The following is a 26,717-nucleotide window of genomic DNA, read 5'->3' as shown; positions in this document are numbered from 1 at the left end:
TTTGTTTTGGTGGTTAAAAATGGCTGTCAGTGGAAGTCTAGCTAGCTATTCTCTGTTGTTTATGCGTTTCAGTTGGACTAGGTGAGTGTTGTTTTATCAAGCTAAACAAGCTGTTGTTTATAGGGTTTAGCTAGTTTGTGAAAATGACTTTTAGATCAGCCATGTTCTGTTGTTTTTGGGGGGTTAAACTGGCTAGGTGAGTGCAAGTTGAGACATTCTCTGTTGTTCATGGTCTTTACAATGGCTGGGTGAGAGCTAGTTTTTACTTGTAGATAACTAATCAATGCTACCAAAAATAATAAAAAACAAATATTGTTTAACATCTGTCCTGGAAATGAGATTTCTTCTGGTCATCACTTGTCAGCACACTGCAGACAATTAATGTCTTGCTATTATGCAGGAGTGTCAATCACCACCTGTATGAAAAACATCATTAAAAACTACATTTAATAAAATTGAATTAATATTAATAACAGAGTTAATCAAATAAACAATTTAATAAAAAGGTTATGCTAAAAATAACATAAAATGTTTTTGTTAGGAATAGGAGAACCATTATGTAGGATGGCAGCAATGAATCTGCGAAGGAAAAAAGTAAAACCAAAAGAGGAGGCAGCATATTTTACATCTGTTTGTAAAGACAAAGACGGGTTTGATGTAAAATATATAAATTCAGAAAAAGGTATGAACTTAAAGTTTGTCAATAAATATGCAATTAGCAACACAAACTTTCAGGACTGTAACATCTTAGCCTAACATGTTCTCTTTTTTGTAGGCCGTGGGGTATTCAGCTGTGTCCATTTTGATAAGGGAGATTTCTTATTTGAATACAGAGGGGACCTGATAAGCAAACATGAATCTGAAAACAGACAGAAATTATATCATGATGCACTGAAAGTCAGTATTCATTCCGCTACAATGGAAAGCTCTTTTGGTATGTATTTTTTTGTATAAGAATTAAGAACATAGCAAAGTGATCATTTTGGGGTTGAAAGTGTTTTATTCTAATGCTAAAATAATCTGTTCTAATTCACATTTTCAGTGTTGATGCTTCTCTGGATGATGGCTCTCTGGGGAGACTTGTAAATGATGATCATCTTAACCCAAACAGCAAAATGAGAACAATCACAACAGGGGGGAAACCCCATCTGTGTTTATTTGCAACAAGAAGCATAAATCCTGGAGAAGAGATTACATACAATTACGGTGACTCTGAGTGGCCATGGAGATGCAAGGTATTTTCAGAATAATGTACATTGAAAAGTTAAAAAATGTAGATGTAATGTAATAATTGCATTTTGCTCTGATTAATTTTGTTTTTATCTGAAGCCTGAATACTTACATTTTCAGATAGTCAATGAAAGAGACCAACTGCATCCCCAAGAGCAGACATCCAACACAAAATCTGAGGTACGTTGGGAAGTGTGAACATAATTTATTTAGAATAACTGGCACCCATTTTAACTGAATTTAGCTAGTCTGTGTATTTAAGCTGTGTATGTCTTAGACCTGTCTTGTGAGTACAGTGTGTTCAACAAGGACATGCATCAGATTTGCAATCACAGTTAGTGTCTGTGTGTCAGGTCCTTGGTCTGTCTGCTTCGTATGTCTGTGTTATTCTTAGGTCTGTGTTTCATCTCCAGTGTTTTTCCACTCACCTGTGTTCCTTTGTAGCTCCGCCCCTTCGTCCCAGGTGTTTCCTGTTTCCTGTGTGTGTGCACCTCTATTTAAGGTCCGTGTTCCATTTCCCCGGTGTCGATCCTTGTACGTTTTTCGTCTGTCAGTGTTCCATGTTTTCCCGAGTTTCCCCAGTCCTGTTTTCAGTCAATTCCATGTTTATTTTGTATTTTTGTTAATAAATCCCCTGTTGTTTGCAATTTGCGTCTGCCTCCTCGTCTACCCTGCACCCCAGCCTGACAGAAGGATCGACCCCAAAAATGGACGCAGCAAACCGTTGGACCAGCTCCAGGTTGGCGATTCGCCACGCTCCATGCAGGACCCCGGCGTTGGAATCCCCGAGGCCTAAAGGACGCCACAGGCCTCGGGGTAGACGTTCTAAGGGGTCCCGCCAGCCGAAGGAGGATCCCTTTTCCGGGGAGGATTTGCTTGGGGGGGCGCTGCGGGTGTGTGCGGGGAGCCTCGGGACTCGTATCAGGTTGGGTGAAACCTACGAGTACCCGAGGCTCGTGGAGCGTAAGCCGTGGGACTTCCTCGGTTGCGCTCCCAGCAGCTCCGAGGAGGAAGAGGAGTTCTACACCGCACCGGCCAGAACCCCCTTACCGTACCCCACAAGGGCGGTGCTCTACACGGCTCTCGGACGCACAGCTCGAGAGGCCGCCCAGACTCCCGTGTTGCCCGCGGCTGAGGTTCCACGCCATGAGACCCCCGCGACTCATTCGCGCTCCGAGACCCCCGCGACTCATCCGCGCTCCAAGAAGCACGCGGCTGAGGCTCCACGCCCCGTGACTCCCGTGGCTCAGCCGCTCCCCGAGACTTCAGCGGCGGCCGCGCCGCTCCCCGAGACTACAGCGGCAGCACCGCTCTCTGAAGCTCCAGCTAAGCTAGCTAGCCTGCTGGCTTCACCGCGCTCCAAGAAGCACGCGGCTGAGGCTCCACGCCCCGTGACTCCGCCGCTCCCCGAGAATTCAGCGGTGGCCGCGCCGCTCCCCGAGACAGCGGCGGCGGCAGCGCCGCTCTCTGAAGCTCCAGCTAAGCTAGCTAGCTTGCTAGCTCCACCGCACTCTCCAGCTCGGCCGGCTTCCAGCTCTCCAGCCCGGCCGACTTCCAGCACTCCAGCGCGGCCGGCTTCCAGCTCTCCAGCCCGGCCGACTTCCAACACTCCAGCTCGACAGGCTTCCAGCTCACCAGCCCGGCCGGCTTCCAGATCCTCGACTCCGGCTCCGGAAGCAAGCTCCGGTCCGGTGTTTACAACCACGCCCACTGCTGAATCTGCGGCTCCAGTCCGGGTCTTGGCGGCAGCCGCACTCTCAGCTCCCGCTGAAGCGGCTTCTTCGCCAGCGGTGCCAGCCGCCCCCAAGCCCGCGGCTCCGGCCGCCTCTGACTCTGTACCCGCGGTGCCTGCCGCGCTCACGCCAGCAGGACCCACCGCCTCTGTTTCAGCGCTGCCCGCGGCTGCGGCCGCCTCTGTTTCAGCGCTGCCCGCGGCTCCGGCCGCCTCTGACTCTGTGCCCGCGGCTCCGGCCGCCTCTGACTCTGTGCCCGCGGCTCCGGCCGCCTCTGACCCTTTGCCCACGGCTCCGGCCGCCTCTGACTCTGTGCCCGCGGCTCCGGCCGCCTCTGACCTTGTTCCCGCGGCTACGGCCGCCTCTGACTCTGTGCCCGCGGCTCCGGCCGCCTCTGATCCTGTGCCCACTCCTAGAACTTTGTACACCCCCAAGCCAACTCCAAGAAAAATGTTTGGCCCTAGGCCCCGTGTCCCTAGGCCAGCTAGACCTCCTGAATTTGCCCCCAGTAATGTGCCCAGGCTAACCCCACAGACTTTTGCTGGTCCTGGGCACCCTCTTGTGTTTTTTGTGCCCCTGTCTCTCCCTGTCATGGTTCCCGTGTCTGTCCATGTTCCAGTTCCTGTCCCCAGTGGTTTTTCTGTTCCTGTCCCTGTTACTGTGTTCGTGTCAGTTCCTGTTAATGTATTTGTTCCAGTTCCCCTGTCCAGTTTTGTCCAGCCCCCTGTCCAGTCTCAGTCTCCTGTTCGGTCCCCTGTCCAGTCCCAGTCTCCGTTCCCTGTCTTGTCTCCGTTTACGTCCCCAGCCCAGTCCAATGTCCAATCTCCTTTCAAGTCCCCTGTTCAGCCATGTGTCCTGTCCCCAGTCCAGTCCCAGTCTCCTTTTGTGCCACATGTCCAGTCTCCGTTCCCTGTCCAGTCTCTGTCTTCAGTTCCGTCAATTTCCCCGTTTGTGTCTAGTCTCCAGACCCAGCTTTTCTTCCCTGTCCAGTCTACGTTTCGGTTTCCTGTCCCGTCCTCTCTCTTCTGTTCTTAGTCTTGTTTGGTGTCCTGTTGTGTTTTCCACCCCCTCTTGCCCGGCTCCCGGAGATCTGTTTTTACGCGCCCCGGGAGTTGCGCGTTAAAGGGGGGGTTATGTCAGGTCCTTGGTCTGTCTGCTTCGTATGTCTGTGTTATTCTTAGGTCTGTGTTTCATCTCCAGTGTTTTTCCACTCACCTGTGTTCCTTTGTAGCTTCGCCCCTTCGTCCCAGGTGTTTCCTGTTCCCTGTGTGTGTGCACCTCTATTTAAGGTCCGTATTCCATTTCCCCGGTGTCGATCCTTGTACGTTTTTCGTCTGTCGGTGTTCTTTGTTTCCCCCAGTTTCCTCAGTCCTGTTTCCAGTAAATCCCGTTGTGTTTTGTATTTGTTTTCGTTAATAAATCCCGTTTATGTTTGCATTTGCGTCCGCCTCCTCGTCTTCCCTGCACCCGCATCCTGACACTGTGTGTATCAACATGTGTGACAGAAACATTCTACATGAGGACTTAAGTACTTACTAGGACTGCATTGTTTACTGGGAGTTTGTGTGTTACTGGTGTGTGTGTGGCCAGACCTGTTTTATAAGGTCACTATGCTTTACAGGGGCACTGCAGATATCTCTGCAGATATTTTTCAGTGAATATTTATATTAGCCTGTGTGTGTAGCATATGACAAAAGTGTGGTCTCGAGGGACTTCTGTTTCACAAGCTGTAGTGCATGTCCTGAACAGTTTTGTTCATTATTTTATTACAACATTTCATTTTATTAACAACAAAGAGCTACATAGAATTGATAACAAGCAATGATGGCAATGTAAAATATTGTTTCTGACACTGTTAGGCTGTTCCTGCACAAGAAGCTTCTAACAGTGTCATAGTGCCTGCCCTGCCTCCTGTTATAGAGATGGAACCGGTATAATTTTATTCATCTTTTTATTATAACATGTTTAGCAGATTCTGTCAACAGACCATGGGTATAAATACAATTTTACATATGCTACTTTTTTTTAGAACATTACTGAGAGAACAAATCTGGTCACAACCAGCCCAATCCTGGCACAACATTTTTTTAATAGTGTTTCTTTTTTTTTTTACCAGGACTGTCAACATAACAAATGTGTCGCATGTGATGGACCTTTTGCATCACTCAAATGGATTGGTCTAAAGTGTAAAGGTCAGTAACAATCATAGTGTATCAAAAATCTTAAAATCTTTATTTCAGATTAAGGTGATATACTTGCCATTGTCATTTTTTACATAATCTGGAAGGTTTTTTTTTTTTTTTTTTTTTCTCTTTCTGCTCTCGTTGAAGGCGGTCGCATTTTCTTTCTCTCCCTCTCCTCCCCTTATCTCTCCTGCTTGGCTTCTCCTGTCTCGTCTGGCACTGCTATTCCTTAAGAGACTCTCTTCACACTGCTCTTCAAACTAAAAGAAATGGATTTGATCAAATGGTCTCTCAATGCAATTGACACCATCTTCTCGACGAGAAGCCTGGGTTCGGGGGAACCTGCTTGTCCTAATGGAACGTTTGCAGCTGGCTACATGAGGGACGCGTGGGAGACGTGGCGGACCGTGTGCCTGGCGACTCTTTCTGTGGAGGACATCGAAGACGTCTACCTTTTCGACACAATGATCACAGGGTTCTTGCTGATTGGGTTAGGCATTGCCCTGGTGTATCGTGAAATTAAAAGTGTGGGGACAGCTGTCAAGGGCCCCCAAAAGCTGCCCGACCTGATTGATGCGGTGGGCAGAGCTGTCGCACTCAGACTGTGACTTTTAACCGCAACATGGAAAACATCTCGGAGAAGCAAACGGCTTTGCAAAGGAAGGTGGAGAAAACTGAGACCATGATGGACAATAGAGAGTGACCATGCTAAACTGGAGAGCGGTCACTCGCCTAAACAACTGAAGTCTAATCTGCTTTCGGCTCCCGCCCTATCAGCACTCGGCCTTGTGGATGATAGGGAGCATTCCTCCAAAGAATACTGTGACTTTGAATCTCTCCCTGTTTACCTAACGACCCCCCCACCTCCCGTACCCTTTCCCACGCCTTCATTGCTTGGTCTCTTGTGTATATTGTATGTGCCTATGTGCTGAGGTTTTTTTTGATGTTCCTACACTGTGCTCTTCAGGGCACAGTCTAGGGGTATGTTTTTTTACCCTCTTCTTCCCCCTTGTATCCCTCTAACTGAAGAAATGATTGGCGGCGCGTGCACACGCTGCGGCTTACCCTGTCTTCCTATCCTGTCCTGTTTTCCCCTTGTATGTTATTGTATGGATGGGTTGATGGCTAATTTCGCTGGTTTGACCATGTGACAATAAAGGCAATTCTATTCTATTCTATTCTATTCTATATTAGGCAGTTATGTGGCCTGGTTCTTTACAACAGAGTTGTGTTAAATGTCACAAACGTACAGTTTTACAAAATCGGTGGTGAGTTTGTATAAAGCAGTGGACTACATTAGTTTTCATCTCCTGAATTATTTTGTTGATTCTCTTGTAGTCTGCTCTTGTTTCTGGCACAAAACCTGCTTTACAAAAATGGAAAAGAATGTCCAAGACTCAGTGTCATGGGTATGTATATTCCGCGTTTTTTAAGAGTTGCCATTTATTGCCAAGTGTTACATAGTAATGTTCTATTTTCTGGTATCAGGGAGAAAGGGATTCAAGTTCAGATGAGGATAAATCAGATGAAAAGTATGTGCCAAAGACAGACAACTCAGACAGTGAATCAGACAGTGCAATGGAGTCTCCAATAGAATGGCCAAACAAAATCCAAGTCAATAAGCAAAATGTGAAAGCTGTCCACTCCAACTTCACCAAATCTGGCAGTTTGAAGTTAGACCAAAAAAATAAATGCAGTGGAAAACAGAGTGAAAAGTCGATGGAAAGTGTTTCTCTAGACAAAGAAGCTGATTTATTTTGCTATGAGGAGCAGGTTTCAGGTGTAGAATTGCATGGTGAATCAGACAGTTCTACAGAATTAGAAGATACACTTTCAAATAAAGATCAGATTGAGCTTCTTTCTAATTGCAAACTGTCCTCAGAAGCTGCAGCTTCAGGCAGGAGACCAAACAGCTTGGGTTTAAGGTTAATAACTACAACAGAACCAGTGGACACTCACAAGAGTGAGTGTGAAGATTTTCCAGATGCATCACTGACAGGACAAGGGGGTCCAACAGCTGTTGCTGATTGTCTTCAGTCATCTGAAATTTCTTGTTCTGAAAACAAGAAGAACTACTGTTACATTTGTGGAAAACCACAGTCAAAAATTGCTCGTCACTTGAAGACCCACATGGCAGAAGTTGAAGTTGCAAAGGCTTTGTCATTTCCAAAGCATTCAAAAGAACGTAAAACATTACTGGAAAAAAATAGGAACAAGGGAAACTATCAGCATAATTCAAATGTTTTACAGAAAGGAAGTGGCTCGCTCAAAGTAAAAAAAGACCAAACAGAGCCTGTGACTCGAAACAATTTGTGCACTGCATGCATTGCAAAGGGATGTTTGTGTGCAAAGACCTATGGAGGCATGTAAAACGATGTTCTTCAAAGCCTGGAACTGTAAACGCAGAGAAAGGAAGAACCAGGGTTCTGGGTCTGGCTACTCTGGCAGAGTCTACAGTTTCACAACAAATATCCCAAGGGGTTTGGAAGCTTTTAAGTGCAATGAAGCAAGATGTGATTGCATCTGTTGTGCGCAATGACTTTTGCATTCTGCAGCTAGCACAGTCTTTCTTCAACAAACATGGGAATGACCCAACCAAATTTGAGTACATTAGGCAGAAACTCCGTGAAATTGGAAGGTTTTTGCTGACTTTGCGCAGCGAGTCTTCTGTCTACAGCCTAGAAGAGGCTGTAAAACCTGCCAATTTTTCAAAAGTTATTGAAGCAGTTGTCAGTTGAAGAAGGTGTCAGGCTATGATGAAGAAATGAACTGCTACCAAACACCAAGTCTAGCTCTGAAACTGGGGCACACATTGCAGAAGGTCTGTGAGATCATTCACTGTAGGGCCCTTATGGCAGAAGATGAAGAGTTGATCAAGTCAACATTTAAAAAACTTTATACCACTAAATGGTCAGAGCTTGTTTCACACAGGGCTTTAGGGACACTGAGTGAAGCAAGATTCAACAAGCCATCAACACTGCCTTTCACCCAAGATGTTCAGCTTCTTCATAAACATCTGGAGACAGCTGCAGATGCAGCATCTGAAAATCTGAGGAAGACACCCTCACCGCAAAGCTATGCTGAGCTTGCCAAATCTACACTTGCAAGGATCATTGTTTTTAACCGGAGACGTGCTGGAGAGGTCTCAAAAATGCATCTTAAATGCTTTCAAGACAGGGATAAGACTCTTCTGCATGAAGATGTTGCATTTGGCCTTTCCAATTTCAAAAAGAAACTTTGCAGTCATTTCTGCAGAGTTGAGATCAAAGGTAAAAGAGGCAGAAAGGTCGCTGTCCTTCTCACACCAAGCATGGTTGATGCTCTGACACTTTTGGTCAGCTCAAGACTACAATGTGGAGTTCCAGATGCAAACAACTTCTTGTTCGCCAGACCCAGCTGTCAAAGTTATTACAGAGGCCAGGACTGTCTGAGGATTTATGCAGTTCAGTGTGGTGCACAAAATCCGGAACATCTCCGATCAACACACTTGCGGAAACATGTGGCTACTCTCTCACAAGTCCTCAATCTGAAAAACAATGAATTGGATCAAGTTGCAGACTTCTTGGGACATGACATTCGTGTACACCGAGAGTACTATAGACTCCCCGAAGCAACAACTCAGCTGGCTAAGATATCAAAACTCCTGCTGGCTATGGAAAAAGGATGTCTTCCTGATCTGCAGGGCAAATCACTTGATGACATTGAGATTGAAGGTATGCATTTACAAGTGCATTTTGGCAGTACCTTAAGGTGGGGCACATTTAAATGTTTTCTAGTAAGCTTGGTAGTAGAGAATGGCAGTGGGACCAAACCTTTCTTTCCTATAAATAACACTTTCAATCAAAAGAAAAAATCAAAAATTAGTTTGAATAAAACTGTTCCATTTGTTAGACTTAAATACAATTTGGGAATGCAGTGTTTTGATCTAGCGGCATAACATTTAGCTTTGTTTGTTACAAATTATGTCCTTTTAAAAGGCTAAAGTTTTTTACCTATTCAATTAAACTTGTTTTTATTTCTAAGATGAGATTAACCCAACTGATGACAGCGATGGCAGTGAACCTGATAATGATGCTGCAGATGATGCCATGAGTGCCCCAAGACAGACTGGTAAGAATTCTAATATTAAATATCCATGATAATGCTTCTCTTTTAATTTATGGTATCATTTACATAGTAATCTTTGCCCACTTGGCCCTTTTTGGACCTGATTAACGGGGTTGTATGAAGAAATATGGAATCCAAACAAAGCTTTTAGAGTTCAACTATATGACAAGTGGACTTAAATTGGACTTGAAATTAAATAAAAATATATAATTCATATAAAACAAGTAATTTTATGTGTTCCATATACTTCTACTGTACGTACAGTTTTAGTACACTACTACTATATAGGAGTAGTACAACATGCTTAAAATACATTGTGAAAGTAAAGTGAACATAACAAAAATACTGTAAAAAAGTTCTGTAAAATAAACTTATTAAATTATACTATCAAGTGTTGAGGTATTTTACTGATCCTTATTTTGTTTCCTGTGCCTGCAGTAGAGATATGCAGTACTGGATATATTTTTGTATTTTATATTCTTAATAGCTTTTATTTTGATAATTTAAATACACTTTATAATCTGATTATGATTCTGTGGTTATCTGGTTATTCAAGTAGTCATGTAATCAATATACAGTGCCTTGTATTTGTATTGATGGACCAGCACTGTGGCACATAATTGTAAATTGGATCAAAAATGAAGCATGTTTTTTTTTATCTTAATTAAATAAAAATCTGAAAAGTGTTACAGTGGTATGAAAAAGTTTGGGCACCCCTGATAATTTTTATGATTTTCCTTTATAAATCACTGGTTGTTTGGATCAGCAATTTTAGTGAAATATATCATATAGCAGACAAATACAGTGATAGTTAAGAAGTGAAATGAAGTTTATAGGATTTACAGAAAGTGTGCAATAATTCTTTAAACTAAATTAGGCAGGTGCATAAATTTGGGCACCTCAACAGGAAAATAACATAAATATTTAGTAGATCGTCCTTTTGCAGAAATAACATCCTCTATAAGTTTTCTATAGCTTCCAATGAGAACACTGGACCATTCTTCTTTACAAAACATCTCCAGTTCAGTCAGGTTTGATGGTTTTCGAACATGGACAGCCCGCTTTAAATCACACCACAGATTTTCAATAATTTCAGGTCTGGGGACTGAGATTGCCATTACAGAATATTGTACTTGTTCCTCTGCATAAATGCCTTAGTAGATTTTGAGCAGTGTTTAGGGTCGTTGTCTTGTTGAAGTATCCAGCCCCGGCGCAACCTTAACTTTGTCACTGATTCTTGAACGTTGTTCTTAAGAATTTGCTGATATTGACTGGAATCCATGCGACCCTCAACTTTAACAAGATTCCCAGTACCTGCAATGGCCACACAGCCCCACAGCATGATGGAACCGGCACCAAATGTTACTGTGGGTAGCAAATAACTCAATTTTGGTTTCATTAGTCCACAGCACCTTATTCCAAAATTAAACTGGCTTGTCCAAATGTGCTTTAGGATACCTCAAGGGACTCTGTTTGTGGTGTGCGTGCATAAAAAGTTTCTTCAGCATTACTCTCCCATACAGCTAAAGTGCGCTGAATAGTTGAATGATGCACATTGGCACCATCGGCAGCGAGATTATGTTGTAGGTCTTTGGAGCTGATCTGTGGGTTAACTATGCCTGTTCTCACCATCCTTCGCCTCTGCCTCATATCTGTCTATCTCAGATTTTTCTTAGCTTCCACTTCAGGCCTTAATAAGAACTGTGTCTGTGGTCTTCCATTTCCTCACTATGTTCCTCACAGTAGAAACTGACAGCTTAAATATCGAAAATAGCTTTTTGTATCCTTCCCCTAAACCAAAATGTTGAACAATCTTTGTTTTCAGGTCATTTGAGAGTTGTTATGAGGCTCTCATGTTGCCACTCTTCAGAAAAGATGCAAAGGGGTAAAACAAACTTGCAATTGGCTACTTTAACCCTTTCTCATAATTGGATTCACCTGTGTAGGTGTAGGTCAAGGGTCAATGAGCTTTCAAAACAAATTTTGTTTTCCAATAATTAGTGCTAAAGGTATTAAAATCAATAAAACAACAAGGGTGCCCAAATTTATGCACCTGACTCATTTTGTATAAATAATTGCACACTTTCTGTAAATCTTATAAACTTCATTTCACTTCTCAAATATGACTGTATGTGTCTGCTGTATGATATATTTAACTAAAATTGCTGATCTGAACAACCAATGATTTATAAAGGAAAATCATGAAAATGATCAGGGGTGCCCAAACTTTTTCATCCCACTGTATGTGCAGGTATTCAGTCCCATTTACTCTGAAACCCCTAGATAAAAACCAGTCTCTACAGAAGTCTCTATAGAAGTGCCTATAGAAAGTATTATTACCCTATTGAAATCCGTTATACCCACATTATTATTATACCCTGAAAATCAGAATAAAACCAGCTGTTCCTGGATCAGTTCACTACTAGTAGTGCATGGTCACACCATGGTTAGAAAGTTGCTTTTTAAAGAGCTCTGTGATAGAGTTGTGGTAAGACAAGTTAGGAGGAGGGTGTAAAACCATTTCAGCAGCTCTAATGTTCAGAACATTAGTAGAACATACCGTTCTGCAGTAATTGTATTATTATTATAAAGTGCAAGTAAACATTTTATATGGCAGTCTCCAGATAATGTTGTATTATAATTTAATGTTCTGTTTTTTTAGAGACACAGAAGACCCAGCCAGATGCAAGCAGCATTGCTGGTGGGTGTTTTTTGTTTGACTGAAACATATTAGCAACTTTTTTTTGTTTACTGTGCTTGAAGTAGATAAATGCAGTTTTAGAATAAAGGGAAAGTATTTAGATTAAGACATTTTTAAATTTTAGCTTTGTATTTTTCAATTAAAGGGACACTATGTAGGATTTTCTTAATTATTCATAATTTTTTTAAGAAGTAAACTTACAACTTCAAAGTCACACTGTGGTGTGTGTGTGTGGTGTGAGTGTGTGTGTGGTGTGTGTGTGTGGTGTGAGTGTGTGTGGTGTGAGTGTGTGTGGTGTGTGTGTGTGGTGTGTGTGTGTGTGGTGCGTTGGTTTTTGTGGTTTACCGGGACTTTTCACCTGACTATGTACCGACATTACGAGGACATTTGGGTTTACGAGGACAGGGCCGGTGTCCTCATAATTCCTGCACTGTAGATGCACTTATCTAAGTGCGGGAAACTTTTGTTCAAATTTTGGCGCAATGTCCTTTTATACCATAAAACCCCAAAAACGGCTTAACACAGTGTTAACTCCACATTGGGTCTTGCGCCCCTGTAGTCTGGTGTGGGAACAGCACCTGTGTGACCTCTGTGTTAAAATTAGCTGATTCCTGATTGGCTGGGCTTAATTTTGGCTTCTCAAGCTGTGATTGGCTGAGAGCTACTTCAATCAGCGTGCGTCATACCACCACGGCAAGGACACAGCACAGTGCAAGCACATCGAAGCAGACTGGAAATTCAGGTAAACAGATTGATTTTAAACATATTTAAACTGCTTTTTGTCACAGTGCATACATTTTAATGCAGAAAATAAATATGTAGTCTTTAGAAGGTTGTTCAGGGGGATTAAAATGGCCGGGTGAGTGCTTATTTAGCCATGTTTTTGTTGTCTATAGGGGTTAGTTTTACTAAGTCAGTGCTTTAGCTAGCTAGCTGTTCTCTGTTTGTAGGGTTTAATTAAATTTACTAAGTCAGTGCTTTAGCTAGCTAGCTGTTCTCTGTTTGTGGGGTTTAATTAAATATACTAAGTCAGTGCTTTAGCTAGCTAGCTGTTCTCTGTTTGTGGGGTTTAATTAAATTCACTAAGTCAGTGCTTTAGCTAGCTAGCTGTTCTCTGTTTGTGGGGTTTAATTAAATTTACTAAGTCAGTGCTTTAGCTAGCTAGCTGTTCTCTGTTTGTGGGGTTTAATTAAATTTACTAAGTCAGTGCTTTAGCTAGCTAGCTGTTCTCTGTTTGTGGGGTTTAATTAAATTTACTAAGTCAGTGCTTTAGCTAGCTAGCTGTTCTCTGTTTGTGGGGTTTAATTAGTTTTACTAAGTCAGTGCTTTAGCTAGCTAGCTATTCTCTGTTTGTGGGGTTTAATTAGTTTTACTAAGTCAGTGCTTTAGCTAGCTAGCTGTTCTCTGTTTATGGGGTTTAATTAAATTTACTAAGTCAGTGCTTTAGCTAGCTAGCTGTTCTCTGTTTGTGGGGTTTAATTAAATATACTAAGTCAGTGCTTTAGCTAGCTAGCTGTTCTCTGTTTGTGGGGTTTAATTAGTTTTACTAAGTCAGTGCTTTAGCTAGCTAGCTGTTCTCTGTTTGTGGGGTTTAATTAAATTTACTAAGTCAGTGCTTTAGCTAGCTAGCTGTTCTCTGTTTGTGGGGTTTAATTAAATTTACTAAGTCAGTGCTTTAGCTAGCTAGCTGTTCTCTGTTTGTGGGGTTTAATTAATTTTACTAAGTCAGTGCTTTAGCTAGCTAGCTTTTGTCTTTTTCTGTTGTGCTTTAACTATGTGTAGTATATAATAAAATTGTGGTCTCGAGGGACTTCTTTTTATTAAGCTCTTGTACATGTCCTAGACACTCTCCCTTTTGTTTATGGTGTTTAAAATGACTGATTAAGTGTCCCTTTAGCTATTTGCTGTTGCTAGTTTGGCTAAGTAAAAGTTCAGGCATTTTACTTTTGTTTTGGTGGTTAAAAATGGCAGTGGAAGTCTAGCTAGCTATTCTCTGTTGTTTATGCATTTCAGTTGGACTAGGTGAGTGTTGTTTTATCAAGCTAAACAAGCTGTTGTTTATAGGGTTTAGCTAGTTTGTGAAAATGACTTTTAGATCAGCCATGTTCTGTTGTTTTTGGGGGGTTAAACTGGCTAGGTGAGTGCAAGTTGAGACATTCTCTGTTGTTCATGGTCTTTACAATGGCTGGGTGAGAGCTAGTTTTTACTTGTAGATAACTAATCAATGCTACCAAAAATAATAAAAAACAAATATTGTTTAACATCTGTCCTGGAAATGAGATTTCTTCTGGTCATCACTTGTCAGCACACTGCAGACAATTAATGTCTTGCTATTATGCAGGAGTGTCAATCATCACCTGTATGAACAACATTAAAAACTACATTTAATAAAATTGAATTAATATTAATAACAGAGTTAATCAAATAAACAATTTAATAAAAAAGTTATGCTAAAAAATAGCATAAAATGTTTTTGTTAGGAATAGGAGAACCATTATGTAGGATGGCAGCAATGAATCTGCAAAGGAAAAAAGTAAAACCAAAAGAGGAGGCAGCATATTTTACATCTGTTTGTAAAGACAAAGATGGGTTTGATGTAAAATATATATAAATTGAGAAAAAGGTATGAACTTAAAGTTTGTCAATAAATATGCAATTAGCAACACAAACTTTCAGGACTGTAAAATCTTAGCCTAACATATTCTCTTTTTTGTAGGCCGTGGGGTATTCAGCTGTGTCCATTTTGATAAGGGAGATTTCTTATTTGAATACAGAGGGGACCTGATAAGCAAACATGAATCTGAAAACAGACAGAAATTATATCATGATGCACTGAAAGTATTCATGTTTGAATTCCGCTACAATGGAAAGCTCTTTTGGTATGTTTTTTTTTTGTATAAGAATTAAGAACATAGCAAAGTGATCATTTTGGGGTAGAAAGTGTTTTATTCTAATGCTAAAATAATCTGTTCTAATTCATATTTTCAGTGTTGATGCTTCTCTGGATGATGGCTCTCTGGGGAGACTTGTAAATGATGATCATCTTAACCCAAACAGCAAAATGAGAACAATCACAACAGGGGGGAAACCCCATCTGTGTTTATTTGCAACAAGAAGCATAAATCCTGGAGAAGAGATTACATACAATTACGGTGACTCTGAGTGGCCATGGAGATGCAAGGTATTTTCAGTATAATGTACATTGAAAAGTTAAAAAATGTAGATGTAATGTAATAATTGCATTTTGCTCTGATTAAATTTGTTTTTATCTGAAGCCTGAATACTTACATTTTCAGATAGTCAATGAAAGAGACCAACTGCATCCCCAAGAGCAGACGTCCAACACAATATCTGAGGTACGTTGGGAAGTGTGAACATAATTTATTTTGAATAACTGGCACCCATTTTAACTGAATTTAGCTAGTCTGTGTATTTAAGCTGTGTATGTCTTAGACCTGTCTTGTGAGTACAGTGTGTTCAACAAGGACATGCATCAGATTTGCAGTCACAGTTAGTGTCTGTGTGTATCAACATGTGTGACAGAAACATTCTACATGAGGACTTAAGTACTTACTAGGACTGGATTGTTTACTGGGAGTTTGTGTGTTACTGGGTGTGTGTGTGGCCAGACCTGTTTTATAAGGTCACTATGCTTTACAGGGGCTCTGCAGATATCTCTGCAGATATTTTTCAGTGAATATTTATATCAGCCTGTGTGTGTAGCATATGACAAAAGTGTGGTCTCGAGGGACTTCTGTTTCACAAGCTATAGTGCATGTCCTGAACAGTTTTGTTCATCATTTTATTACAACATTTTATTTTATTAACAACAAAGAGCTACATAGAATTGATAACAAGCAATGATGGCAATGTAAAATATTGTTTCTGACACTGTTAGGCTGTTCCTGCACAAGAAGCTTCTAACAGTGGCATAGTGCCTGCCCTGCCTCCTGTTATAGAGATGGAACCGGTATAATTTTATTCATCTTTTTATTATAACATGTTTAGCAGATTTTGTCAACAGACCATGGGTATAAATACAATTTTACAAATGCTACTTTTGTGTTTAGAACATTACTGAGAGAACAAATCGGGTCACAACCAGCCCAATCCTGGCCAAGAAGGACCAGCAACAGTCTCAGCCGCAAAATTTACAGGATCTAAGTAAAGGAGAAGAGGTAAGTTAAAGACAATGTGCTGTGATTATGTGTAAGGTGTCTGTAATTCTTGATGTTTGGGCCCTGTAGGCATGTCATGATAACTATATTATGATACCATGTTATGACACTGATATACAGTCATGGCTGAAAGTGTTGGCGCCCCTGAATGTTTCCCAGAAAATGAAGTATTTATCCCAGAAAATTATTGCAATTACACGTGTTTTGTTATACACATTTTTATTTCCTTAGTGTGTATTGGAACAACACAAAAAACAGAGGAAGAAAAGGCAAATTTGACATAATTTCACACAAAACACCAAAAATGGGCCGGACAAAATTATTGGCACCCTCAAATTAATGTTTGGTTGCACACCCTTTGGAAAACATAACTGAAATCAATCACTTCCTATAACCATCAACAAGCTTCTTACACCTTAAAACTGGAATTTTGGACCACTCTTCTTTTGCAAACTGCTCCAAGTCTCTCATATTTGAAGGGTGTCTTCTCCCAACAGCAATTTTAAGATCTCTTCAAAGGTGTTCAATGGGATTTAGATCCGGACTCATTGCTGGCCACTTTAGAACTCTCCAGCACTTTGTTTGCATCCATTTCTGGGTTTTTGGGGTATGTTTGGGGTCATTGTCCTGTTGGAAGACCCATTTACCTAGGATGCAAACCCAGCTTTCTGACACTGGACCCTACATTGTGACCCAAAATCCTTTGGTAATCTTCAGATTTCATGATGCATTGCACACAGTCAAGGCACCCAGTTCCAGAGGCAGCAAAACAACCCCAAAACAGCTTTGTACCACCACCATATTTGACTGTAGATACTGTGTTCTTTTCTTTCTGTTTTCGGCAAATAGTAGAATGAGTTGCTTTTCCAAACAGCTCTATCTTATTCTCATCTGTCCACAAGACGTTTTCCCAGAATGATTTTGGCTTACGTACATTTTGGCAAACTGCAGTCTAGATTTTTTATGTCCCTGTGTCAGCAGTGGGGTCTTTTTGGGTCCCCTGACATAGCGTTTCATTTCATTCAAATTCAACCGGTAGTTCGAGCTGACACTGATGCACCCTGCACCTGCAGAATAGCTTGAATTTCTTTGGAACTTGATTGGGGCTGCTTATCCACCATCTGGACTATCCTGCGTTGCAACCTTTCATCAATTTTTCTCCTCCATCCATGTCCAGGGAGATTAGCTACAGTGACATGGGTTGTAAACTTCTTGATTATGTTGCGCACCGTGGACAAAGGAACATCAAGATCTCTGGAGATGGACTTGTAACCTTGAGATTGTTGATATTTTGGTTCTCAAGTCCTCAGACAGTTCTCTTCTCCTCTTTCTGTTCTCCATGCTTAGTGTGATACACACAGACACACAATGCAAAGATTGAGAACTTCTTTCCTTTTTATCTGGTTTCAGGTGTGATTTTTAAATTGCCCACACCTGTTACTTATCACAGGTGAGTTTGAATGAGCATCACATGCTTGAAGCAAAGTTATTTACCCTCAAGTTTGAAAGGGTGCCAAAAATTTTGTCTGGCCCATTTTTGGAGTTTTGTGTAAAATTAGGTCAAATTCACATTTTCTCCCTCTGTTTTTTGTGTTGTTCCAATACACACAAAGCAAATAAACATATGTATAACAAAACATGTGTAATTGCAATCATTTTCTGGGAGAAATAATTCGAGGTGCCAACACTTTCCGCCATGACTGTATATGCAGCTAATTTGTGTGGGGGTGTGTCTCTGTGTTTGAAATAATTTTAGCCAATCATATGGTTGCAACTGTAGTGATGCATCAAGTATAAACCAGCATTTATCATATAATACCACCTATATTACCCATTTAAATAAATTATTTAACCAATGCATGTACTTCTGGTTGTGTTCAGCTTTAGTATGTGTTGGAGGAATAATGTCTAATAAGAACACCAAGAGAATATGTTGGTGCTTGGTTTCTATTAATATAATTGTTTGCCTGTACTTATATTTTCAGATAGTCAATGAAAGAGACCAACTGCATCCCCAAGAGCAGAAGTCCAACACAATATCTGAGGTACGTTGGGAAGTGTGAAAATAATTTATTTTGAATAACTGGCACCCATTTTAACTGAATTTAGCTAGTCTGTGTATTTAAGCTGTGTATGTCTTAGACCTGTCTTGTGAGTACAGTGTGTTCAACAAGGACATGCATCAGATTTGCAGTCACAGTTAGTGTCTGTGTGTATCAACATGTGTGACAGAAACATTCTACATGAGGACTTAAGTACTTACTAGGACTGGATTGTTTACTGGGAGTTTGTGTGTTACTGGGTGTGTGTGTGGCCAGACCTGTTTTATAAGGTCACTATGCTTTACAGGGGCTCTGCAGATATCTCTGCAGATATTTTTCAGTGAATATTTATATCAGCCTGTGTGTGTAGCATATGACAAAAGTGTGGTCTCGAGGGACTTCTGTTTCACAAGCTATAGTGCATGTCCTGAACAGTTTTGTTCATCATTTTATTACAACATTTTATTTTATTAACAACAAAGAGCTACATAGAATTGATACCAAGCAATGATGGCAATGTAAAATATTGTTTCTGACACTGTTAGGCTGTTCCTGCACAAGAAGCTTCTAACAGTGGCATAGTGCCTGCCCTGCCTCCTGTTATAGAGATGGAACCGGTATAATTTTATTCATCTTTTTATTATAACATGTTTAGCAGATTTTTCAAAACAAGTTTTGTTTTCCAATAATTAGTGCTAAAGGTATTAAAATCAATAAAACGACAAGGGTGCCCAAATTTATGCACCTGACTCATTTTGTATAAATAATTATTGCACACTTTCTGTAAATCTTATAAACTTCATTTCACTTCTCAAATATGACTGTATTTGTCTGCTATATAATATATTTAACTAAAATTGCTGATCTGAACAACCAATGATTTATAAAGGAAAATCATGAAAATGATCAGGGGTGCCCAAACTTTTTCATCCCACTGTATGTGCAGGTATTCAGTCCCATTTACTCTGAAACCCCTAGATAAAAACCAGTCTCTATAGAAGTCTCTACAGAAGTGCCTATAGAAAGTATTATTACCCTATTGAAATCCTTTATACCCACATTATTATTATACCCTGAAAATCAGAATAAAACCAGCTGTTCCTGGATCAGTTCACTGCTAGTAGTGCATGGTCACACCATGGTTAGAAAGTTGCTTTTTAAAGAGCTCTGTGATAGAGTTGTGGTAAGACAAGTTAGGATGAGGGTGTAAAACCATTTCAGCAGCTCTAATGTTCAGAACATTAGTAGAACATACCGTTCTGCAGTAATTGTATTATTATTATAAAGTGCAAGTAAACATTTTATATGGCAGTCTCCAGATAATGTTGTATTATAATTTAATGTTCTGTTTTTTTAGAGACACAGAAGACCCAGCCAGATGCAAGCAGCATTGCTGGTGGGTGTTTTTTGTTTGACTGAAACATATTAGCAACTTTTTTTTGTTTACTGTGCTTGAAGTAGATACATGCAGTTTTAGAATAAAGGGAAAGTATTTAGATTAAGACATTTTTAAATTTTAGCTTTGTATTTTTCAATTAAAGGGACACTCTGTAGGATTTTCTTAATTATTCATCATTTTTTAAGAAGTAAATTTACAACTTCAAAGTCACTGTTCCACTTCATTGAGGTGTAATAGGCAGAATAACATTCCTCTCATGACTGATCTGGGTTGCACTGTGTTAAAACAAGGCTATGTACGTTCTGAGAGCCCCGACAATAATTAACATAGTCTTGTTTCAACACAGTGGAGATCAGATCAGACATGAGAGGGATTGTCTCTGCATATTACACCTCAATGGAGTGGAACAGTGGTTTTGAAGTTATAAAATGTTCTCTTAAAAATATATATATGAATAATCAAGAAAAACCTACATAGTGTCCCTTTAACTGAAGTATTATCTAAATTTTGTTTTTACCCTGTGAGGTTATTGGCTGGTTAACACAACAAAAAATCTGATTTTTGACCTGTGCATGTTTCCCTGTTATCTGATTACTCAAGTGTATGTGAACATTTTAATTGGATTACTGACAAACTGATGTTCTGCTGTATTTGTAATTGAAGTGCATGTTAACACATTTTTAATGCAGCCTTTTAAAGCTACTTAATTATATATATTTTTTGTTTTTATAGAGATACAGAAGACCCAGACGGATTCAAACAGTGCTGCTGGAGGGTCTAATGGTATTTTTTGTTTGAGTTATATTAACAATGATCTTTGTTTCTCCTGTGCTTACAGTAGAGATGTAGTACTGTGTTTTTTATTTTCCCTTCATAATAGTCTTTAGTTCTTCTACTATCATTAAAACAATTCTTTGATCCAATGATCATATTTCAGCAAGTGCTAAAAACCCCAGGAAGAGGACAAGAACGCTGTGGTCAAAGCAAGAGGTGATGGCTGTGATGAAGCATTTCAAACCTCACATAACCAAGGGAAATCTGGCAACCATGGCAGAATGTCAGCAGTGCAAGGATGCTGAAGACCCTGTGCTTGCCGGTCGAACAGCACAAAATATAAGAGATTTCGTTAGAAATCGAGGAATCACCAATAAAAGAAAAATGCAGTCAAGCTAAAGATATTTTGTTTAGGGACATGTGAGTTCATGTTCTTCTTTTTTACTTTTTTTTGTTTGTTTAGGGACATGTCATTTATGTTTATCTGTTTACTTCTTTTCATAATCAAGGAAATAGTAATTTATTTTTTTTCCTGCAGCAGAGTAACTAGAAATGTTATTTCTGATTTGTTTCTGATGTTAAACTGGTACTGTTGAACACAAGCAGGTATCATTGTTTACAAGGACCTGCAGTCATGTGTATATTTGTGTGTATTCAAGTACCAGTAAATCATTGCTGTCCCAACAATACATTGAAATTGTAGTTTTTGTGTATTGTTAATCAAGTGTCCTGGTAAAACTGGTATGTCCTTGCAAACCTCTTTCTAGCCATAGGCGGGAGATTATCAGCATGTCTTCATATGCAAGTATTTTGTCAGGTTGGAATATAAAGAGTTCCAGTTTGTGTAGAGAAGAACTAAGGTGATATCTGCATTCTGCAGAGAAAATGTATATTTTTAATCTTACCAGCATCTCTCTACAGCAAAGGGAAAGGTGGGTCCCCTTAAACCACGTTTCAACTGGTTTGGCAGGGAAAGTCCTCATAAGACTTAAAAACCCGTATGTGAGTGTGGTGTGTGTGTGTGTGTGGTGTGTGTGTGTGTGTGTGTGGTGTGTGTGTGGTGTGAGTGTGTGTGGTGTGAGTGTGTGTGGTGTGTATGTGTGAGTGTGTGTGGTGTGTGTGTGTGTGTGTGTGTGTGTGGTGTGTGTGTGTGTGGTGTGTGTGTGGTGTGTGTGTGTGGTGTGTGTGTGTGTGGTGTGTGTGTGTGTGGTGTGTGTGGTGTGGTGTGTGTGAGTGTGTGTGGTGTGTGTGGTGTGGTGGTGTGTGTGTGGTGTGTGTGTGAGTGTGTGTGTGTGTGTGTGGTGTGTGTGGTGTGAGTGTGTGTGGTGTGTGTGTGTGTGGTGTGTATGTGTGAGTGTGTGTGGTGTGTGTGTGGTGTGTGTGGTGTGGAGTGTGTGTGGTGTGTGTGGTGTGGTGTGTGTGTGTGTGTGGTGTGAGTGTGTGTGGTGTGTGTGTGTGTGGTGTGTATGTGTGAGTGTGTGTGGTGTGTGTGTGGTGTGTGTGTGTGTGTGGTGTGTGTGTGTGTGTGTGGTGTGTGTGTGTGGTGTGTGTGTGTGGTGTGTGTGTGTGTGGTGTGTGTGTGTGTGGTGTGTGTGGTGTGTGTGGTGTGTGTGGTGTGTGTGTGGTGTGTGTGGTGTGGTGGTGTGTGTGTGGTGTGTGTGTGTGTGTGGTGTGAGTGTGTGTGGTGTGAGTGTGTGTGGTGTGGTGTGTGGTGTGTGTGTGTGTGTGGTGTGTGTGGTGTGTGTGAGTGTGTGTGGTGTGTGTGTGGTGTGTGTGTGTGTGTGTGTGGTGTGTGTGTGGTGTGTGTGTGTGGTGTGAGTGTGTGTGGTGTGTGTGTGTGTGGTGTGTATGTGTGAGTGTGTGTGGTGTGTGTGTGTGTGTGGTGTGTGTGTGGTGTGTGTGTGTGGTGTGTGTGTGTGTGTGTGGTGTGTGTGTGTGTGTGTGGTGTGTGTGTGGTGTGTGGTGTGTGTGGTGTGTGTGTGGTGTGTGTGTGGTGTGTGTGGTGTGTGTGTGTGTGTGTGGGGTGTGTGTGGTGTGTGTGTGTGTGTGTGTGTGGTGTGTGTGGTGTGTGTGTGTGTGTGGTGGCCTTAATTGAATTTCTGCCCACACATCTAAACCTAACGTAAGGAGGAAAATGTGTTTTTGTTGGTTTTTATTTGATCAAATGAATCATTTTTGAGATATTTTGTACCTCTCGTTTTTTATGTGTGGATCAGATATACCTAAGACCTCAGAGAAAACTGTGGCTTAACAGAACACACACACAGAAAATAAACATACACATAAAAATGTATTCAGGATTTGGAACTCAGACAGCTCTATTAAAGATAAGAACTTTTATTATCCTCTTAGCGAGTCTGTGTATTTCAGCTGCTTTGATTTTATTACAGCTTAGTTGTTTATTATAGAACAGAAAACAAAGTCAGAAATCAGGAATAACGCTATATCTTAATTCAGATCATGTCAGTCATGGATCTAATTTTATTCTCAGTCTGATAACATCAATCTAACATCAATCGCTGGTTTAGATCTGAGACACTTTGTCTCAATAAACTTTGCCTGAAACAAACAGTATCCAACTTTAAAAACAGGGTTCATCAAAGATTCTTCAGTAAATGAAAATCAAAAAAGTCTAAATACCTTTTACAAATACAGGTATATACCATATTTTTCACACAGATTACAGATTATAAGGCACACTATCAATAAATGTGTATTTTCTGTTCTAATTCAGCAGCTAAGCTGTAAAGCTAAGCTAAGTTAAGTAAAAAAGCATTTTCTTTCAAATGAGTGTTTGATGTTAATCTACACACTGTTTATTTGGGTGAGTAAAGTGCTTCTGTTTATTTACAGTAATCTTAGATTTCCAAAATTTACTAAGGCTTGGTGCAGCAGCATTAGCATTAGCGCCTAACTGCTAGCTACATTTACATCTGTGGTTAGCAGCAGGCTACAGGCTGATAATACTCACCTCTGAACAGCAAAAGAGCTAGCGCTTAGCGTTCTTCAGTGTCCTGTCTCAGCACTGTTTATACTGGTCTCAGTTCTTTTTCATCTATCAGGTGGAGTGATGGGTTCTCTTATGGATCATGTTTTTTATTAAATTTACTTAATGTTTTGGCAGGTATTAAACAGGTATTTAATAATAAACCATTTTACAAATATTATGTGGAATAGACACGGCACTTTCCTTGTCTTATTGTAAATGGATACTGAAGTGTCTATCTATTTAAACAAACCAAAATATTTAGGTTGCTGTTATCTGGGGGGCTGTTAACCTGCAGTTTGTGAGGCTGGAAACTCTGAAGAACTTATCCTGGAGGCGGTCCTGATGAGAGCCAGTTTCATCCTAATGAAAGCGATTGAACTTGAGCATACTTTCAGAGTTCTTGATTTTTTTTTCATTGACTGACCTTTATTTCTTAACTCTTTCAGAACTAAATTATGTTCCAGTTATGGAAGAAAATGTAAAGTGTTACTGTCTGTAATGATCACATTTTTTCTAATATTAAATATATATTAAAATAAATTCAATTAATAAAATGTTGTATTCCTAAACATGAAAAAAGTGTTCTAAATCACAAAGAATTTGTAAAAACACATTAAGAGACAAGACATTCACGTAATTCACTCTTGATGAGTTCAGCACAGCTGTTAACTGAAAGCCTGAATTCCAGGAGACTCTACCTCATAAAACTGACTGAGAAAATCCAGCAGAGATGTTCAAAGCTGATCATCTAAACAAGAGGAGCTACTTAAAGAATCACTAACAGAACACATTTTTGTTCACTAAATAACTTCACCTGTTTTTTTCACAGTGTGGATGACTTTAGTATAATCTACAATGCAGAAAATGTGAAAATAATGAGAAAATACAGAATTTAACTATTGACTGGTGCTGTAATACTGAAGTTTTCTTCTAGTTTCTTCTGCTTATTTCTCTGTAAAGACTTACTTTTAAAATGGCATCACAGCACTTGGAGTTGGAGTTGAGGATGTGGTTATAGAGGATTTTTATGACATCCTGCTACAATCTATTCCTTGCAGCGTGAATATTTACACAGTTTCTGCTGATTTAGTAAAGAGGTGGAGAGTTTATAGCTCATTCAACAGCATCTCACATATTAACATCAGGGTAGCTCATAGCGTCTGTGTCTTTACAGAAAGCTCTGAGGACCTTATTAACATAACACCAGCCTATTAAAGTGCCTGTAATGAAGATCAGAGGTGATGTGGTTTTGTATGAAACTGCCCCCTGCATCAGGACACCAGTCCTCCTGGATCAGCCCCCGCTGCTTCATTCCTTCTGAGTGCAGCTATTATTTAATGATGTGTATAAAGGTCATCATCCACAACAACAACAATAACAAACTTTTATTTTTCACGAATCTTCAGGATGGTCATAAGAATTGTGATGTCTGTCAAAATGTACAGAGAACGTTGATATATATATTTTTTTCTTTTATTAGGAAACACAACAAAGAAAGCAGAACAGCTTTGGGTAAGAAATAAGAGAAATAAATAAGCAACTAAGTTTTAGTTTTGTATGTGGTAATAAATAGAGAATAAGAAAGAAAAGAGATAGAAAAAAGGAGAGGAAATAAAGTATCTGCCTTATGTGTGTGTGTGTGTGTGTGTATGAATATTGGGGTGGTGGTGGAAGATGTATAGTATGGTTACAGGTGTGTAATGGTTGTGTAAATGCTGTATGGGTCACTGATATAAAAGTTTTTTTAGTGCTGATCATGTGTTCTTGTGCTCTGTTTTTGATAAATATTAGATTAGAGATTTCCAGTCTTGTTATTGTGTTTTCATTCCTTTTTTCATTTCTTAGTCACTGTAATAGAAATTAGTTCTTCATTATATTGCGATTTACATCCTTTTAGCTCATTCTTAGTTATTTCTGTTGATTTTTTTTAATCATTTTATTTATTAATTTCCTGTTGTAGGTTAGTCTTGTTTTCTGTATATTTTTCTTATAGGAGGAGTAAGAGATAAATTTGCCTCTGGTACAGCTTTCACAGTTTTCCAGAGTAGAGACTGTAGGGATTCTGGAGAATCATTTATTTTTAGGAAAGATGCCCCATCTTTTCTGATATAACTGGTAAATTCTGGGTCTGTTAGTAAAAACCACAGACTGTAAAAAAGATGGACACTGTGTCACCGTTCCCATTCATTTAATGAAAATGAAGCTAAAATCTTCCTCCATGTTTCTGATCCTGAGATCAGAAAGACTGTAGAGAGACCGCCTACTCATTTAAATAACCCCGCCCCTGAGGCCTGCCTCGAGGTCACAGGCTGCAGAGCGGGGCGGAGCGGAGCTGATGGTCTGTTATTGGCCCCGCCCATAACCAGCCCTTTTACAATAACCACACCTTATTTGAATAGAGCTGAATAACGTTTTAAAAAATGAATTCTGTGGGGATATAAAAATTTAATAATATAAGCAGAGGTTACACTAGCTGCTGCATTTAAATAATGGAGGTAGAATTACAGTATATAAAAAAAAAACGTGATTGAAAGTTGTTCTGTTTTGCCATTGAAACCTATGGGGATGGGTGGAGTTACACAGCTTTCTGAAACCGAACAGCAGGGGGCGCCCCACCTGTGGTGGCTTCACTTTTGAGAGACGATGCTCTGTCCTGCTGTACACAGTGGTAAAGACGTATTGAAGGTTTTATATGCTGGATTTATATTCCATATAAGTGGATACTGGAGCATTAGTGGAGTCACTAATTATAGGGTATTATAGGGAAGTATATGGTATGTTATGTCTGAGATGTTAGATATGATAGCATTACTGGTTACTGGTGTTGGGAAAACCGCACTTCCCTCTGCTCCGTCTCCAGTGCGTTCCCCTGGATTCTTTTGATAGAAGCCTGAAGTAGAGATAAGCTACAGAGAGACAGGATACTTGCTCTTCAACAAAATAACAATTTATTAAAACAGAGCTCTGGGAACAACTTCCACTCACAAGGAGCTCAAGAGAAGAAGTTCAAAGATTATTTCACAGACATGAGCATTTATAGACAAACCCCACCTCGAGTTCACAGAGGAACGCTAACCCTAGACAGTTCCCCAAAATCTGCTTCTGGCTGCTCTTGATCAGAAGTTGTCTGTCTCAATTCATTTCTTGAAGGCCAGGCGCTAATGGACAGATCTTGCAGGTAACTGACAGTTAAAATGGAGAGGTATTTTAGAGAACTCAGTGAGTTTGCTTTCCTCTACTCTGCTGGTAACATGTCAACACCTTCCCTTTAGCTGGCCTCTAGGTCAGTCATGTTGCCCACCATAGTATCACACCTTTATCCATAATGCATTTGTTTATACATCATTAGCTTAATTAGTATTAATTATAGTAAAGTTATTA

The 26,717-nt window shown here is 40.2% G+C and overlaps 1 protein-coding gene and 2 long non-coding RNA genes across 3 annotated transcripts in view; 2 read left to right on the top strand and 1 right to left on the bottom strand.

The window, feature by feature from the left end:
* LOC125785743 (uncharacterized) overlaps positions 1-26,717 on the bottom strand; it is a 399,129-nt gene that overhangs the window by 310,031 nt on the left and 62,381 nt on the right. The window lies entirely within an intron of this gene.
* LOC125785748 (uncharacterized) lies at positions 535-1,131 on the top strand. The gene is made up of 3 exons (XR_007428091.1): positions 535-682; positions 776-934; positions 1,043-1,131. It is a non-coding gene; the product is annotated as an uncharacterized LOC125785748 (long non-coding RNA).
* LOC125785747 (uncharacterized) lies at positions 15,044-15,960 on the top strand. The gene is made up of 3 exons (XR_007428090.1): positions 15,044-15,135; positions 15,251-15,310; positions 15,853-15,960. It is a non-coding gene; the product is annotated as an uncharacterized LOC125785747 (long non-coding RNA).

Source organism: Astyanax mexicanus, chromosome 21 (assembly GCF_023375975.1).
Source record: "Astyanax mexicanus isolate ESR-SI-001 chromosome 21, AstMex3_surface, whole genome shotgun sequence".
Classification (NCBI taxonomy): domain Eukaryota; kingdom Metazoa; phylum Chordata; class Actinopteri; order Characiformes; family Acestrorhamphidae; genus Astyanax; species Astyanax mexicanus.
The sequence above is the reverse complement of the archived record's forward strand: the minus strand, read 5'-3'. Positions and strand labels throughout refer to the sequence as shown.